At 40.4% G+C, this 18,186-nt stretch overlaps 1 protein-coding gene across 4 annotated transcripts in view; it reads left to right on the forward strand.

The window, feature by feature from the left end:
- shroom1 (shroom family member 1) overlaps positions 1-18,186 on the forward strand; it is a 41,916-nt gene that overhangs the window by 11,192 nt on the left and 12,538 nt on the right. For 2 of the 4 annotated variants that reach the window (XM_028596015.1, XM_028596018.1), the window contains exon 2: positions 16,833-16,873. The exons of 1 other annotated variant lie outside the window; for it this stretch is intronic. The gene's annotated coding sequence lies outside the window, so the exon portion shown is untranslated. Of the gene's footprint in view, positions 1-16,744; positions 16,874-18,186 lie in introns of those variants that run through there. One more of the 4 variants, XM_028596016.1, reaches the window with a different exon arrangement.

Raw genomic sequence — 18,186 nt, forward strand, 5'->3', positions numbered from 1 at the left:
TCACGGATGCATCAAAAAAGGGGTCTACACAGAGAGGCAGAGAGGAAGAGAAATGCTTTTTCTAACGCTGTTTCACTGCAGTTTGGACGACAGAGCAGCCCTTCATCCTTTGTGTCTGTGTGAGAGTCTGTGTGTGTATTGTACCTCCATAATACACCGTGTTAACAGGTCTGCTGGAGGGCCTTCTCAGGTTTCATAGTCCCTGATGAAAAGGTGTGGGTGAGGGGTTGTCACAGAGACTTGAGCCAGCCGCGGACACAGTAATGTGGCTGTGACATCGACTAATAAAAGAGGCATTTACAGCCGTCTGACATGGCTGGAAGTAGAGGCTTGATTTCTTTTTTTTTTCTTTTCTTTTTTTTGCATGTCTGTGTTTGTCCAGACTCCGGTCAGAGATGAAATGGCTTCGAGACCTGGGTTGTGACTCAGTTATATTTTCATTCTAAATTGCTGAAATAAAACTGCTTAACCCTCATGTTGTCATTTTTTTCACGTTTTCAAAGTTGTTTTTTTTTATATCAAAAATATGGGAAGTTGAAATAAGCGCCGAAAATGTTGAAAAAAGTGACAAAACGTTGGGAAAAGCGTAAGAAATGTTGGAAAAAACAATAAAAACTTCATAAACACCTTTTTCCAATGCCAAAAACGTTGGGAAAAGGACAAAAACATTGGAAAAAAACGGACCAAAACATCTGAAAAAGCTATAAAAATATTGAAAAAAGCAACCAAAACTTCAACAAAAACATAAAAAACAAAAACATTGAGAAGGGACAAAAAAGTGTTTTTTGTTATGGTCGATGGGAAGACAACACAAGGGTTCATTAATTAGCATTACTGATAAGCAGTGAGTCAGTTAATTAGTTGAAATGACACAATTTTAAGTAAGTTAGGGCTGAAACGATTATTCGATAACGAGCAACTATTTTGATAATTGATTCATCGTTTCAATGATTTTTGGAAAAAATTTCAAACATTCTCTAGTTACAGCCTCTCAAATGAGAAGATGTGTTGCATCTCTTTTTTTTTTATGTCATTGTGAACTTAATATCTTTTGGCTCTGGACCAAGACATTTGAGGATGTCACCTTGGTCTTTGAGAAGTTGCAATATTTTTTTTTAGATTATTTTTTGGGGGGCTTTTCCCTTTAATATACTGTGTAGTGACAGTGGATAGACATGAAAGGGGGAGAGAGGTGGGGGACGACACGCAGCAAAGGGCAGCAGGTCGGATACGAACCCGCGCCGCTGCAGGACTCTGCCAACATGGGGCGAATGCTCTTACTGGGTGAGCTAGAGGCCGCCCCTCCAATGTCTTTTGACATTGAATAGACGATTAACTGCAAATATAATCGGCAAATTAATTGATTATGACATGAATCTGGAGCTGCAGCTATAAAGTAATTTCAAACGTGTTTGTTTTAAATGTCTGCCAATAAGGGCACTAGAAAGAAAGGAAAATTGAAAACAAATTTAAAATTCAGTTAGTGAGTGTTTTTTTTCTTCACTTTGTGTCATAGGAAGGAGTGACCTTCCCCCCCAATAGTCACATCATTACTTCCTCAAGCAGCACCACACCACGCCATTTTATTCTCCCAGGTTACAAAGTCCAGAGTATGTTGCCCTGTTTTCTGGTAAAGATTAATCTGTGTGTGATTTATATACCCCCTCTCTTCCCGTGCTCTGAGGTAGGAAACCTGTGCTGCCAGCAGTAAAAGGAGCCCATTGTAATCCACTCCCCCGAAAATTTACCACGGTGGCAGACTCAGTGCTGGGAAGCACAATGGCGATTAGAAATCACTTGACTCCTGAGCATGATGATCAGTACTATTAGGTTACTGTACGTATGTATTTGAAAAGCAGGACAATTAAAAGTTAACACCTAGTGTTTCTTCTCTGCAGAGGCGTAGATATAATGGGAGATCTACTGTACAGCCGGCAGTCTATAGCCTGAGGTGTAGGTGGGACTCTGTCTTTATCAGCACATCAGACACACATTTGTTCCTTCAATACAGCGCCGACATATGTTCTGTGGGCAAATATGCTAAGATGGAGGTGGGAGGACTGACAAAATCACGATCCACGTGGCATGCTAACAAAAAAACTACTGTATTCTGGATAAAATTATAATTGTCTTTATATTTTTTTTATATAGCTTTGTGCAGCAAAAAGCAACCTTCTCAGAGGAAAAGCGCTTACCCAAGATTACTCGGTTTGAGAGACTTATCAGCCTGTTTAGGGGGAAATTGTTGGCTGCGTTACATTGATCATCTGCTTCATAATGGCCTGAAGAATGATTAAAAACTGGCTAAATGCTAACTCGGTTTCCACCTGGAACAGATTCATTACATTTCAAAAGCTGTGCTTTAATGCCAGAAAGATTTTTTCCACCCTGTCTACGACAAGGCTGTTGCTATATACTGGTGTGATCTAAAAACAAAAAAAAGAAATGTAGCAGCACTAGATTGTACAGAATTTAGGCATGGAAAAGCCATTGAGGAACATTTTGAAAGCTGAGACCTTTGCACAAAGCCGCAGTTTTGCTTTTCTAGCGGTAAGCTGTCCACTAAATCAAAATTCATTCTTGGTTCATTTTACAGAAAAATCCCCCTCTAGCCTTGATAAGGCGATACATTCAATGCTAGTCAAATGTTTGGCTCAAAGAGAGCCAACTTGCTCAAACTTTACTTTTGTTTTTATGGAGCCAAAATTGAGATTTTTCATAGTTATGATCGGTAACACAAAGTCTCTTCATTAAATAATAACAGCTGGTCAGGGGTCATCCTGAGTAATTGAAATTCTGGCTGTTGGGGCTGGGTTATTTATTTTTTTCCTTGATAACTTTTGGAGAACATTTGGATAACATGCCTAAGACAGTCTGACTAAAACTTGGAATCTCTCGTTGTTTTGAACTCAATCCAAGCAATTAAATTGAGCTTGATCCAACAAAGTCCACTTCAGTGAGGATATTTCACCAGCTTTGCACTTAAAATTTGACAGCTCAGGCAATCACAAATGGCAGGTTTGGCAAATCGTATACCTTGAGCGTGATGTAATCAAGCCATCTGTTTAGTGTGCTTTGGGCTTTTGTGCCTCACAAGGGGAGAAGCAAAATGTTTTCTGTGGCCTGCTCTGGGCCAAATGACTTCATCTTGTAGGTGTTTCAATCAGCATCTGTCTGCAGGGTAAATTTCCCCGTTGTCTCTGCTTTTGTATGAACGAAAGTACATGTTTAGACAAATAGAGACCCAGAGAGATCTCTGACCAGTAACTGTGATACTGTGAAAGCAGTAAGTTGATTTCTCCCAGTCTTTTGTGTGTTTTACAGAGATGATTGACGAGAAACTAAACTGGGTAGATAAAAGCAAAGTAAATATATCCCTCTGTATTTCCTTCAGATTGTAAATTAGCAAAGTAGTAATCGCGAATACTGAGCTCCTCCTTTTTCTACAGGAAACCTGTCAGGACTCTCCTCACCGGCTGTGACCTTTGTCTGTGTCTGAGGAACATGTGGGAGACAGAAGTGTAAATAGAGAAGAGACTGAGTGTGATTTGAGACCAGGCTCAGGCCAATAAATTACTGGATTTTCAAGAATGGTAATATGAGACAGATTAAGTTCTGTTCTGACAGCGGTTACCCACAAGACATCCGTATGCTCCTGATAATATTCACATTGTGCGAAAACAACAATGTGGAGAATGTTGGCCACTTTTTTTATTTGCTTTATTTCACTTGACAGTAGGAGTCTGTCCTTAACTAGATTAACAATTTACTTTCTCAAGAACACGTCTTGGCTCAGATCTGTTGTTGATTTCAGCAGCGCTGGGGTCATTGGATGGGGGAAGTGAATATTAACCGTTTGCCCTCACACAGTGTCTCTGTCTGCCTGGCGGGTTCTTTTGCAATTCAAATTTTTGGTGCAACACTGAGCAAATGTTTCCTTGTTGTCCTGCCGCTGCTGCTCTACAAGGCAGCGTATCGTGTGTCTGAGCAGTCCTTTTCATGCTGCTTAAAGCATCCTGGCAGGTATAAAAGGAAAGATTAGAGGCATGTCTGTTCACTTTCATCACGCCATATTAGATGGGAGACGGTGACGCAGTTTCGAACACCTTTTATCCTATTTATCCTCATATTTCTTTTTTTGTTTTCGGCTGTTTCTCTTACCTCACCATGACGTGACATGATGTCACAGACATGCTCATGTAACAGCAGGAGCTTCTTGCATGAAAGGCTCCTAAGCCTTTTCCTCTTAACAGTCAGTGTAGAATTGTTTGTGTGTGTGTGACCTATTAAAGTGACCCCAGAGATGCACGCATGTCTGAAATGTATTGGTTAAAAATGCTCTGCAAGGTTTTTGAATGCGCGTTTGTTTTTGAGTGCGTGTTGAGTCTATTTTATAAACTCATACTGGTGTTTTCAATCAGAATGACAAAGGTGCAACAGGAGAGAGGCTCAAAGTGCAAACATTTTAGCGTCTGGAGAAGTAACCTGACTCCGCCAGATGGATTGCTTCGCATTTGCTCGGCATATCCATCTGGGAACTTTGCGTTGGAGAACTTTTGGGAAGGGGCGAAAATCCTGGTTAGCTGATTGGATAAACCATCTGTCTATCACCACCTATGTTGGTGATAGACGGGCCAAATCAACCAATCAGATCAAACTCTTGCCGAAACTAGTCGGGAGAAGAGCAAAAATATCTTTTCCTCCGAGAAAAGCCTCCAGTGCCATTTTTTGCTCTTCTTTCAATGAAGGAATACTTTCTAATTTGGATAAAACTTGCGCGATAGCTACGCTCATCTCATCCGTAGAAGCTGCCATGTTGTTAAGACTGAACAATTGCTTCTCGTTGCGTCACACCTAAACCTGCCTGAAAACCAACGCTGATTAGTTTGATTTTTATTTATTTAATTGTAAGAGGTCAGTCGTTTGGCGACCGGCTCCAAATTTTCTCTATCTCAAGATGCCAGACTGATCTGCGAGTGGAAAACTGGAGCTCGTGAGATCAGGACGGTCTCACGAGGCTACCGGAGAAGAGCTCTAATCAGGCAAAATAAGTAGGGGTACTTTAAAGAAATTAGTTTGAAAGTGTTTACATGCTTTCTTTCTGAGAGGGATCGTTATTTCTGTTTTTGTACATATTAAGGAAACAATCTATAACGTGGTAATTTGTCAAATATAGACGTCCCGGTTAGTGGATTCTTTTTTTCAACTTTGGACTGAGCCAGGTTATCTGTTTTCCCTTGTTTCCAGACTTTATGCTAAGCTAAGCTAAACTAATTTCCTGGCGCCTGTAGCTTCATATTAGTGTACAGACACAAGAGTGGTTTCAATAGACCTTTTTCACGGCAGACATTTTGACATGTTATAGTCTGAAAAGCACAGGGGTATTTAATAACCTGAATGATAGCTGCATTCCACTTTAGAGGAAGCCCTTTTACTGTGCATGCTGGCTCACTGTAATATCTGACTGGGATACTTCACCCTCAGCATGCCTCCACAGTGAACGGAGAATCAAAAAACTCAGTCTTGATGCATTGAAGTAATAGGGGACCGCTTTTAACAATATCAAAACATCCGTTTACAAACTCTCACGCAACTTGTGCAGTATAATCCAAGTCTCGTTTATCCAGTCGTATGCTTAGTACTTCCCAAACCCATGCATTTTGGCCAACACCTTACTATTTACACTTCTGCGAGTCCAGACAAGGAGTGAGCCTCGGCAAGCAGGAGACTGTTTTTGCGGAATGACATACAGTACTAATGGTCATTTTGAGGGTGAAGTATTCCTTTTTAATGGAACTGAGCCATTTCAAATGTTATGAATTTCACCAGAGCTTTTCCTACCATGACAAGTCAAAATGTCTGGTGTGAAAAAATGTGCTCTGATCTAACTCTCGACAAGAAAGCAAACAACGGCAATTTAAAATACTTAGGCCCTGCACACCCATGGTTTTTCGCGGGAATGTGTCCGTGTGTACAGGGTGTGTTTGAGCAAAGCTGCCAAGTGGAATTCAGCCATCATTAATTGCAAACAGCCACACCTCTGCTTTCACTACTGTGACACGTCAAACTGTCTTCTGTCAAAAAGGCCTATTGAATAAATAAGGATCAACATCCAGTGTGGCCGCAACATTACCAGTACATGGAGTCTGATAACCTCACGTAGTACCCACCCACCTTCCCCTGAGCACGACTCTAGTCAGGGAAAGTAACTGAAAACACCTGCAAGGGTGTGCAGCGCGATTAACAAAAGCAGACAGGAGTTTGGACAGATGCACTTTCCACTTTGCTTGATGCCTAAATCTTGCAGTGTGCAGTATTTTTTGGTGTGCATTTGCTGTTGGAGACTGGAATGTTTCTATTCCGCCTTCAAAACTACTCCCTGTGTAGCTTCTATTGCATTCTGTGGTCTAGAAATGTCCATTCATTGCTGTAATTGCCTCATATTAGATGGGTCTCAGGGAGGCCATAGCAGGAATGCTGTTGTCTTGGAGCTCAGCAGATCATTTAGTACTGTAACCTGACTTTGGCCACTCCAGGAGGTTCGAATGATTACAGGAGGGTAAAAAAGCACCCACTTCTAATTATGTTGTCTGAGTGTCTCAAAGTGCTAATGATAGTGTGTTGATGTTAAGATTTAGGACTTGTGTGACTGCAGAAGGATAGGGATAACGTTTTGTGTGTTTTCCCATGGTTGGTGTGCAGTATCTAAATTACCCAAGGCTATAGACATAGCACTTCCATCTGTTGCAGCTAAATGTATGTAATGTCTGGAGAAGACTGTGAAGTCAGATTAATTGAACAACTTAATGTGCTCTGTCACTCAGTGCTATTGCTAAACACTTATTGGCAATTCATGCGTTCATGATTGGCACTTAATCGCCCTTGGCACGTTATTAATCTGGCACTTCTTCCCTTGCATATTCCCCTCACTGCAATACTAAGTATCTAATGTCATTATGTAATGGGTATTGAAACTAAAACGTTGTACTTGGGATATAATAAAGCCTCATGATATGAAATAATCAGGATGTCTTACTGAATGTCCAAGCCTGTTTGTTTTTTTGTCTTGTCCTCTATGATGGTGAATTGAATGTCTTTGGGGTTTTGGACTGTTAGTTGGACAAATCAAGATATGTGAAGACGTCTCCTTGGGCTCTAGGAACTTGACATATTTCTGACCAATCGATTAATCAAGAAGATTAATTGCAGATGAATCCATAATGAAAACACTTGTTAGTTGCAGCCCTACTTAAGGAAAATCACAAGTTACCACATTGCTTCATTAAATGTAACCCCACAGGTTTATATTTCTGCAATCTTCCTGCATGCACACTGTAGTTTGCTCTACCAGGAAGTGTCCCGCAGGCTATTCTCTTATTGTCTTATCTTCACCTGCCGCCCAGGGCAAAAAATGATTGGTGAGATCATTGCACGGATGAGTATCTGTTATATAAGTGATATTTGAAACAGTTGAAGTCAATTATTGTTTGAGCACAAATTACAATATCTTCAAGCGATAGTGTAACATTTAAGAGCAGATACTGTAGGCTTAGTGTTGTGTGAGAACAAGCCTTGCTATTAGTCCAACTGGGAACTAGAGAACTATTGCATAATAACTATTTACCAGTCAAACTGAGGGCTGTGTACTGAATATAACAACCTGTTTGCTTTACTGTACCTGTCCTAGCTGCTTATCAAGCACATTCCATTCCATGTGCCTCTGCCAAACAACCAAACCAGTGATAAGGCAACAAGGGTCAGAGTGTCAGCTGTTTGGCCTGCTGAGCGATTGTCACCATGCTTACCAAGTACAGATAGTCAATTGTTTTATTGTATGTCTTTTATATTGTTAGTTGTTTGAATTTTGCTGGCAGACAAACCAAAAAGTTGAGTCTCATTGTCCGTCACTTTCTCTTCTTTCTCAAGGACCAGAAACTGTGTGAAGAAAGCATGGACTATGTTTCTGGCTGCCAGAGTAGACTGTAGAGCCATGCAGTGAACCACTTTGTGAAGCTGTACTTAGGCACAATGATGCTTTGAGCTAAATGCTAACATGCTCACAATGATAGCACTAACATGCTTAGTTTAGCATGATAACATGCTAATATTTGCCAATTAGCACTAAACATAAAGTACAGCTGAGGCTGAGGAATGCAGTTAGTTTTGCCATTTAGTATTTGGTCATAAACCAAAGTTAGGACATATTTAAATGTTGACTTGATGGAGCTAGATGAAAACTTAAGGGATCATCAAAGTCCTTCACCTTGTGGTGGTGATAGAGGAAAAGGCAGCGGCTCACCAAAGTTGTTAGGATGCATCCTCTGGAAACTATGAATGTCTGCACAAACTTTTGTCCCAGTTCATCTTAAAGATGTTGAGATATTTCACCAGAATAACTGCTGCTAGCATGGCTGAAAATACATCATTAAACATTTACCTTCTCCTCTGCATATCCGTGGACCGTAAATACAAACAAAAGATTGTGATAATTACCACTGCTTTATCTCATGTCGGTATAGAAGTAGAAGTGTGAGGCAGGCTTAAAGGAACACGCCGACTTATTGGGAATTTAGCTCATTCACCCTAACTCCCAGAGTAAGACAAGTCGATACATACCCTTCTCATCTCCGTGCGTGCTGTAACGCTGCCTGACGGTTCCAGCATTAGCTTAGCCTAGCACAGATCCTGCAGGTGACTGGTTCCAACTAGCCTACTGCTCCCAATTGTGACAAAAGTGACAAAATAACGCCAACATGTTCCTATTTACATGTTGTGATTTGTATAGTCACAGCGTGTACAAAAAACAACGTAACATGAGACACAGCCATCTTCTAACCGTAAACAAACCGGGAACTTTATTCTCAGACAGGCTTGCTGCGAGCATATCACTCCACCCAAGTACTATATTCTTCCACCTGAGAATGCAGTTCCCGGTTTGTTTACGTTTAGAAGACGACTGTGTCTCATGTTACGTTGTTTTTTGTACACGCTGTGACTCTATAAATCACAACATGTAAATAGGAACATGTTGGCGTTATTTTGTCACTTATTCGGAGCAGTAGGATTGCTGGAACCATTCACCTGCATGTTCTTTGCTGGCCTGATGCCGCTGGAGCCGTCAGACAGCATTACAGCACACACGGAGATGAGAAGGGTATGTATCGACTTGTCTAACTCTGGGGGTTACGGTGAATAAGCTAAATTCCCAATAAGTCGGCGTGTTCCTTTAAGGAAAGTATGACTTAATAACACCTAGAATGTGTTTAAAATTAAAGACCGATTAAAATAGAAGCTTCCTTTAATGTGTGATATTACACAGAGTGGTACAGTACACGTTTTGCTTCTACCTGTCTTTTTATGATATTGCTTTCCAGTGCTGTTTAAAAAAAGACCTCTAACAAACTATGTTAATGCTGCTGTTCAAATTAAATAACTTTCTTTTAACAAACACTAGACAGTGTACATTCAAACTAATGTATTTCCATCAATGACATCCTTCCAGGGAGCAGAACAGCAGTCACTAAAACAACATATCGTATGGCCTTTATGCCACACAAGTCTGCATATGGTGTGATAAGTCTATTAACAGCTTTTGCCCGGATTTTATCAGCATTAATACATTCCATGAGTAACAATGAATAGTTGGAAGGGGCAAATACCTGTACTGTGTGTAGCAGCTTGCACAAAGAATTCATTGTTTTCTTCCCTGTCTGTTTGCAGTAGGACTTCTTTGCTTAGCTTAATTGTATGTCAAAATGTTATGAAACCCAAACTGATGCCCTTTATGTGCTCTAATTAATGATGCTAAATCAATTTGTTTATTAATGGCATTTGTCCTCTTGTGGTCATTCATCTTACCAGTATTCAATCTGATATTAGGATCTGCTTTATTGTTTTTGTTTGCTCCGTTTGTTGGCTTCAAACGATAGAGTTACTGCAGACCCTTAATCGTGACATAGAAGGCACTATGAGATGACTTAACGATGGGGTTCTATTACAAGAACAACACATGTACTGTCAAGTCTGTGTCTCTATGGGGACCTATGTGCTCAGCCGCACGTGCTCCTGGTGAAGTCATGCAGTGTCACGGCTGCCGCAGTACCAGCTCAGGGGGCCAACGTGGGTGAATTCCTGCGTCTCTTATGTGTCCATGGTCAGCTGGTCGCACCACAGCTCGTTATGTAACCGGGTAGAGATGGTAAATGCAGCCTGGCAGAGCAAAGAGCTATAGGCAAGAGATGACACAGGCTGAGCCTAACCGGCAGCGACTCTCAAAGTACATACACAGAAATACACATATAGCTAAAAACAAGGACAACAATGCTGAACAAGGTACACAAACATTTGACTTACATGTACGGATAAAAGTTTGTATAAAAAAGAGAATATATACATATACAGATGCATACACATATGTACATGCGGGCCTCGTGATCTCTAGTACAAAGTGATGAATTCATATCTACTTTATTTCTGGTTTGTTGGACACACGTCACACATTTCCCATTTTTCATTATTCTGACATTTATAGACTAAACAATTCAGTACAATTGACATACGCAACTATGCAAAGGTAGTGGGGGGCAATTGACAGATGTTGCCCAAAGAAATGAATTTCAGGTGAAGACCAAACTAATCTTTATATTCTCTGCCCTACTTAGGCTGCAGACAGTGTGTCTTCAGGGTCTGTGGAGAGATGAGGCCTGAGCTATTAGGAGACACTGGGGATCCAAGAACAATAGATGCTTTTTTATAAAGTATATTTTTTTTCCCGAAATGATGGAGTCATTGAGACTTTTCCTACCTTTGAACAGGAAGTGGGTCATTTGTTATTGTGTTTTGTTTCCTGTGGTGTTTGTCCTCAGCTTCCTGCCGGGCCGTCTCACTTTCTGTTTTTTTCCTTCTTTCATACATTACTCACCCTGGCCCTTTTTTGTCACTGTGGCTCCCTTGTTGTTGGTACTATCACACATTTGCTCTGAATAAGGTATCCTTTGGAAATAGATGCCGTGAGATGTTGTTAACTGTCTTGTTACTGATGTGATCCTCGAGCCTTAAGGTCAGGTGTGCATTGGGCATGGGTCATCTTTCTGCTGACATCAGAAGATAACACCTCGCGTCAAGGAAACCTTGTTGGTCTCCTGCCCAAATAGGTGGTGTTTTTTTATTCCGCAAGGTGCAATAAACATTGTCTGTTGCATAACTTTTTATTTCATGTATAAAACTGCGTGTGACATGGCACTTTTACAACATTCAGTTCACAGTAGTCCAATTTGCTTCCATAATTGTCCATTTTATAGTCATTCTACATCTGACTTTCATCCAGATCTATATGTTCTCAGATTTTAATACACATACCAAAGACAAAAAAACAATATGCTGCAGTAATAATGAATTTGCACGGTCCACTTTCAGACCAAACGCACCTACACTCGCAAAAATCCCATCCCCTGCAGCCTCGACTATTCTAGTGTGGAGGAATTCCTACAGTATCCCATTAAACTCACCATGTCTAGATCAAATTGTAGCCCCCCATGGGGGTCCTTAATACAAAAGTAATTCTCTTTTCAGAATAATAAGAAGTGTATCATTGATAGAGCCCTGTGTTCAGTTTTAAAGCTTGAAGTGGCCAGGCATGGTGCAGTTCCTGGTTAATGGTTGACCATAGAGGATATGTTTTTTTTTTTATAAAGGAGAATATTATTCATACACTCTTGTTGACCTTGTTGCATTTGTGTGTGTGTGTGTGTGTGATTATATAAGCATTTATTTCTTAACTAGAAGCTTAACACAGATGGCAGGGCTGTTAGAAATTTGCAGCCCTGCAATTACAGAATAAGCAAGTGTTGTAGTTACAAATGCACTATTATGCATTTAGTAGGCTTGTTGGTTAATTTAGGTGTATGCAATTTGAAGTTTTGGGCCAGATCAAGGCAGGAATGCAGAGCTTATTAGAGTGTGACAGCTTGTGTTGGTCAGCTAGAGATTTTAGACACTGGTGTGAGCACTGCCCAGCAACACCCAGCCACAGTTTCTCACCCCTGCACACACACACACACACACACACACACATAGACATGTTGAATCTATGTTTGACACACACACATACAGGAGTAATTGCACTGCAGGCGTTGTGGTGATAACATCGCATGGCAACGCGGCTTTCCCTTTCCCGGTAATAGATGCTTTTCTATGTCAGTGCTCAACACCCGACCACTTCCACCTTTTCAAAAACCGCTTCCTCTCTGTTTCTGTTTGATCGGGGGACAATAGGAATGATGTCTTTCAGGTCCTGTGGGAGACGTGAGTCCAGAAGTGAAGTGTTTGTGCTTGTGTGATGCCTTCCTCGTCCATTTTATGCTGACAGATTTGAAAAGATTTCTCATTTGAAGACACAAGGTAAAGATTTGGGATACGTTTCCAGGGGCTTGTGTTAAGTCTCTTCAACCTACCTTGATATTTAATGGAGGGTCAAGCACTATGCATGCTGTACATTGTGAGTAATTCAATTCCATTTTAATTATAGGGTCAAATTATAACAGACGTTATCTCGGGACATTTTACAGATACCGTAGGTTTAGACCACACTCTTTTTACTCTAGTAAGTAACGAAAATAATGGTTCACATTTTAATGAAGGCCTGCAAGGGCCAAAAGGTCAAATGAAAGATTTCGTTTTTTATTTCCCTTTGAGTTAATAATCTGCCCTCGGGGAGTCTGGTCTATTATGGTTTTGACTGTTCTGTCCTATAGGAAGAAATATATGTTAAACATAAACAGCATGTACAGTAAGAGTTGTAGCTAATAGTGTCTTCATACAGCCACATTCAGCCTTGTTTTGCTCCCATGGTGCATTGTGCTGGTTTTGACAGTGCTACCCTCATTGCTACCAGGATACGTTTAGGCCAGATAATTGATCTATGACTCATATTTGTTCCTCTTGATAATTGAGTTATCCAAAAGTATTCAAATCGGAATGAACTATTTGTCTGAGAGTTGAAATGACAGACGGACAATAAAAGTAGATCTGCTTCACTGTTTGTGTTAGAAGTTTTCAGAGATATTTTTGGAGATAGCAGCAGAAGATAAAATCACATTGTATGTAGATCTTTTATCGCAGCAGACATTTTGACTTGTCGTAGCAAGTAAAACACAGGTGCAATTGATAACATTAACAATAGCTCCTCAGTAAGCCATGCCAATCAGTAAGCTTGCGCAATACCAAGGGCCAGTTTCCCAAATATAGATTTGACGTTGGCTAAGATCTGACTAATGGTCAGAATTCAGAGAATAGAATATTTCTGGAAGAATTGAACAGTTATAACCACATTTTACTGGGAAAGTGCAGTAGATTCAGTAGGAAAAATCTCAGTGCTTTTGCTAACTCGTCAGTCAGGCTCAGGATAGATTCTTTGGGTAAATGAAAACGACTGACTATATCCTAACTGCTGTATATTTCCAATGCACTACTGCGGTCTTTATTTTTGTGAAACTGTCTAACTTTATCAGACTAATCTAAAAGCACCATTAAGTCTGTCCCTAACACCCCAGACCAGTCTAAAATACCTATGTGAACCAGGTTTTCCAACACGTACAGTAAATGGATTGCAACCATTATTAATGTAAAAAACTGTGTATTTCCTTCTTTCTGCAGTAAAAATGTATTATTAGTTGTTCTACCAAGCAGATTTAAAGTCTTATTTCTCACTAGTGAATGCTTCTGTTCGAGAACAACAGGGCTAACAGTAGTATTTTGAGGAACAATCCATTTAGCTCCTCAGTCAAAGGTCCGTCAACCCATGATCATCCTCTTAAGCAGCAGATTTAGCAGGGCCAGGGCTAACAAGCTTGGTTGGCTTGCTAGTTGGTTGGCTTGCTACCATGGCATCAGTCACTAAAGGCCCCGAATTTCCTGCTTGTACTCTTTCGTCTTCCTCTCTCCCTCATCTGTGTCATTTGACCTTTCATTCCTGTGGTTCGACTGCGTCTTGTTATCATCCTGTACTTGCTGTTTCTATATTCTCTATTCTCTATCTCTCTATCTGTTTCTGCCTTTTTCTTTTCAGACACCTGGTGGTCCAGTCTCGTGGCTGCATTAGGAAGGTCACGCTGGAACACATAATCCAACAATGAAAGACAAAAAAATAAATAACTTAATAAATTAACACCCCCCCATCCTTCATTCCTCTCTCTCCCTATCAGTCTCACCCAATGTTCTCTCTCTCATGTATTGGTTTTATAAATCTAATTCTTCACGAAAATGTGTCCTTGCCTGACACCTTCTCTGACCTCGTTGGATTTCTTTTAAAAACAAATGGTCTAAATAAATAAAAGAAAGCTTCTTTGCTGGCCACAAAATGATCAGGTTGCATTCAATGTTATATTGTTTTTAGAGTACTTATACAAATGTTAAATGATGCCTTCACATTTCTTTAAAGTGTGAGACTCAATAAGTATAATAGCTTAAGGTCTGGCTGTAGTTAGTGCCTGTATCACTGTTCAGGTGTTCTTTAATTTTGCACCTTGAAAACTATTTGAATATCAAATCTACACATATGAATTATATAATCTGGTTTAAATGTATCTCTCCCTCTCTCAGTCCTATGTACATTTGTCCATTACAAAGAAAGGTTATGTTGTCATCAAGTGGAGTCAGCCACAGCAGCAGTAAAACTAACAACATGACACTGACTACGTTTACATGCACATAATATTCCGTTTTTTTCCCCTTACTCTGAAAAAGACGATATTCCGACTAAGCTCTACTACATGGCTAATGAAAGTGAGTATTCCACTAATATTCCTGTTTACATGTAGCCGTGCAAACTGTTCTTTTTTTGTTTGTTGTTGGACCGTGCGAACACATCCCTCTTTTATTCCTTCAACCAGCTTCTCAAAAAGGTTGACGTAGCAATGTGTGCTAATAACCCACATGTCTTAACCGGAAAATGCTATATTCGGAAAAAGGCCTTATTCGGAATATCCAACTGGAATATGCTGTTCACATGACACGTATCAAATTCGGAATATTATCATTAGAGCCTGGCCGATAATATCGGCCTGCCGATATATCGGCCAGGCTCTAATGACAATATTCCGAATATTTGGCATGTTCCAAACTATCGATATCTGCATTTATAATTGCCGATAAATTAATATTTAAAAAATAAATTAAAAACGGACGAAACACCCTTCAACCACGTTATGAGTGTTGGCGTTGCATAGTTTGTCCACCAGAGGGCGCTCTACAACGTCCCTGTTGGCAACACTCGTGTTTAACCCTTTAAGTTTCATATCTTAATTTTGTTTTTTTATAAAAGAAAAAAATTATCAGAACTTTAATATATTTTGATGTTCCACTGTTCTGTTGTGACAATAAACAGTTTACATTACATTATTATTATTATTATTATTATTATTATTATGTTTATTTTTAAACTGCATTATCATTATTTTAGTGAGGACTCATAAATAACTACAAATAACTAATGTTAGAGAAATCTGTTTTTTTTTTTTTTTTAAATATCGGCCGATATATCGGAATATCTGATTTTTAAATCACCAAATATTTGTATCGATATCGGCCTTGTTCCTGTTTCGGTCAGGCTCTAATTGTCATATTCAGAATAATAGTGGAAACTTGTTGTTGCACCACTTTGTCTGACACTGTAACAGTAACACAAACTCTGCATAGCTGGGCTGGAGCACTGCCAGCCACCATAGAAAAAAATAGAGAGGGCAAATAGGGTCTTTGTCCGACACCAGACAATCGCTCAGGATTGTAGAAAGCTGATGGTGTCATTGAGAGCAAGTTTGACCCGTGCTGAAGACAGATTGGTGTCAAATCCTGTTTTTAAATGCTTAAATCTTAGCAATTTTTGTGAATTTAGTACTATATTTTCAGTTAACATACTTGTCACTAAATCTTTATGATGTAATGAAGCCCACCACCTGTCTATTAAAAGTGTCATTTTCAATTTAATTATTCGTTTATCACATTGTTTATAGAGATTCTTTTACCTTTGAAAAATCTCCAATCAGTGGCCAATCAGTTGTGTGGCGATTACTACATGAATTAAACACAATGTTTCTACAATAAATTACAGTAATGCTGAACTACATATCAGTCTTACAGCAGAAGATATCACTAGACATCTCTGCAGTTGGTTAATGGTTAGGCTAGCTGTGTAACTTCTTTATAACTGTCGTTACCAGGGTTTTAAAGTGGTTTTAAAGAATAGAAGAAAACAGGGGAGACTAATAGCTGTTAGGAATGAGAGAGAAATTGAGGGTAATGGTGGGGGATAGTTAGTCTTTGTGACAAGTTTTTTTGGGGTGGAGGCTGGGAGGTCACCCATCCACCCACCAGCCCCACCACCACTACCCCCTCCCTTCCGCCATCCTCCCTCCTGCCTTGGCTAGTCTCCATGTGCCGGGCTCAGGGCCTTGGGAATGAATGGCTCCCGGCCTCTGCTCTGTCTTTGAAGCCAGCCAGGAATGCGAGGCCTCTTTTTTTCTGCCCTCTCTCTCTGTTGTTCAGGCGGCCGGCAGCACTAGCAGCTATCTGCGGCAGTGAAATATTCCCTCCGCTGCGCTCATTGTGCATCGGAGAGCCGGACGTCATCGGCTGGCCAATCAGTGGCTCCAGCTAGGCAGCCTCGGGTCTCGGTGGGGGGAGAAGGGACTTGCTAGAAGTCTTCCCTCTAATATCTAGCTCTCCTGGTTACTTGGTCTGGTCCCTCTCATAGAGAAAGAAAGAGGTTCTGACAGAGAAACATGAATGGAAATCGTTCAGCAAATCCTTATTTAAGTTGAAACTTATTTCTTTTTCAGATGGAAATCAGGAAGGTCAGCGACTTAGACTCAAAGTTTGGGTGAGTTTTTCTATTTCTTTCTTGCCAACGGTGCTCTCTTAAGTTTCTTAAATTTCATTCACACATCTCTGAGTAGCTGCCAGTCTGCCTTGCTACTGTGACTGTTGATCCAGCCTTCGTACTTGTGTTCGGCTTTCCTGCTGTCATTGTTCAGTTATCTTGTCTCTTGTTGTTGTGGTTTGCGTGTGAGGGTATTTGTCTGGGCCGGTCACCCTCTGCCTCACCCTCCCTCCCTCCCTCTCTCCTCTCTGTACATTTTGTCACTGCCTGTCCCCTCCATCACTTCCACTTGAGCGCTCCCCTGTTTAGGAGCCTCTCTCTCTGTTCGCAGAGAGCAAGAGGAGGGCTGGAAACCACACAGACAGAGACACACCACAGATCAGAAGGCCCTTCATAAACACATGGAATCCTTAATACTGTAGTTTGAAAGGCTCTTGGGAGGCGGGTTTTGTGTGTATGCAAAACGACCACCTAGGATCATCTTTCATTCGGGTTTTTAAGCTCGGCCAACAAACACGGCAATACTGGGAAAATGTTGCTCATTAGAATTGATTATAAAGGAAGTTTCAGTTGTCAGTCTAAGTTACTAAGTGGTCATTTACCTGAGGATTTCTATATTTGTTGGATAAGATAACACATTTCTTGCACCACATTTAATGCTGAGGCACAACTTTCATACTGCAGTGTCAGAGTTGATTGGCTGGTGGGCTTGTCTTTGTTTTATTGGCAACATTAGTCTTTATGTATGCATGACAGGTATGTAGCTTCAGCTTGATGACAAAGGCATGGGGAGGCATGCAGGTCACGGGAGAGAGAAGCATACTTTTACTCTGTCATTAGAGTCCACCGTAAAGCCTAAACCCATCATTAACTTGCAGGGGCTGGTTTCTGTACTGAAGAGGACTTTTTGGATAGCTGATGATGGCAGCAGGGCTTTTTTGTGTAACAGAATTGTAGGACTCGCATCCCTATAAGTTATTAAAGCCTGTGCACTTTTACAGTGAATAAGGAAACTTGTGAAAAAGCAAACACCCACCATAGACTGAAGTCAAGATTGAAGTGAATTGGTTTCTGGTCATCAAAAGATTTATCCCAGCTCAAACAAACCGCAGACTCTGTTCGAAAGGCCTAAAGATTATTGATTAAGTGGTATATGCAAGTATTCTATTGGTTGATATTTACTGTGGACATACATTGTATTTACAAAAACACTACAGCTTCTAACACAAAAAAATAGCCTGTAAAGATTTCCTAATGGTCTGAAAAGTCAAAAGTCAAAAGTGTAATCCTGCCCAAAATTATTACATTTTAGA

Source organism: Perca flavescens, chromosome 13 (genome assembly GCF_004354835.1).
Source record: "Perca flavescens isolate YP-PL-M2 chromosome 13, PFLA_1.0, whole genome shotgun sequence".
Classification (NCBI taxonomy): Eukaryota; Metazoa; Chordata; class Actinopteri; order Perciformes; family Percidae; genus Perca; species Perca flavescens.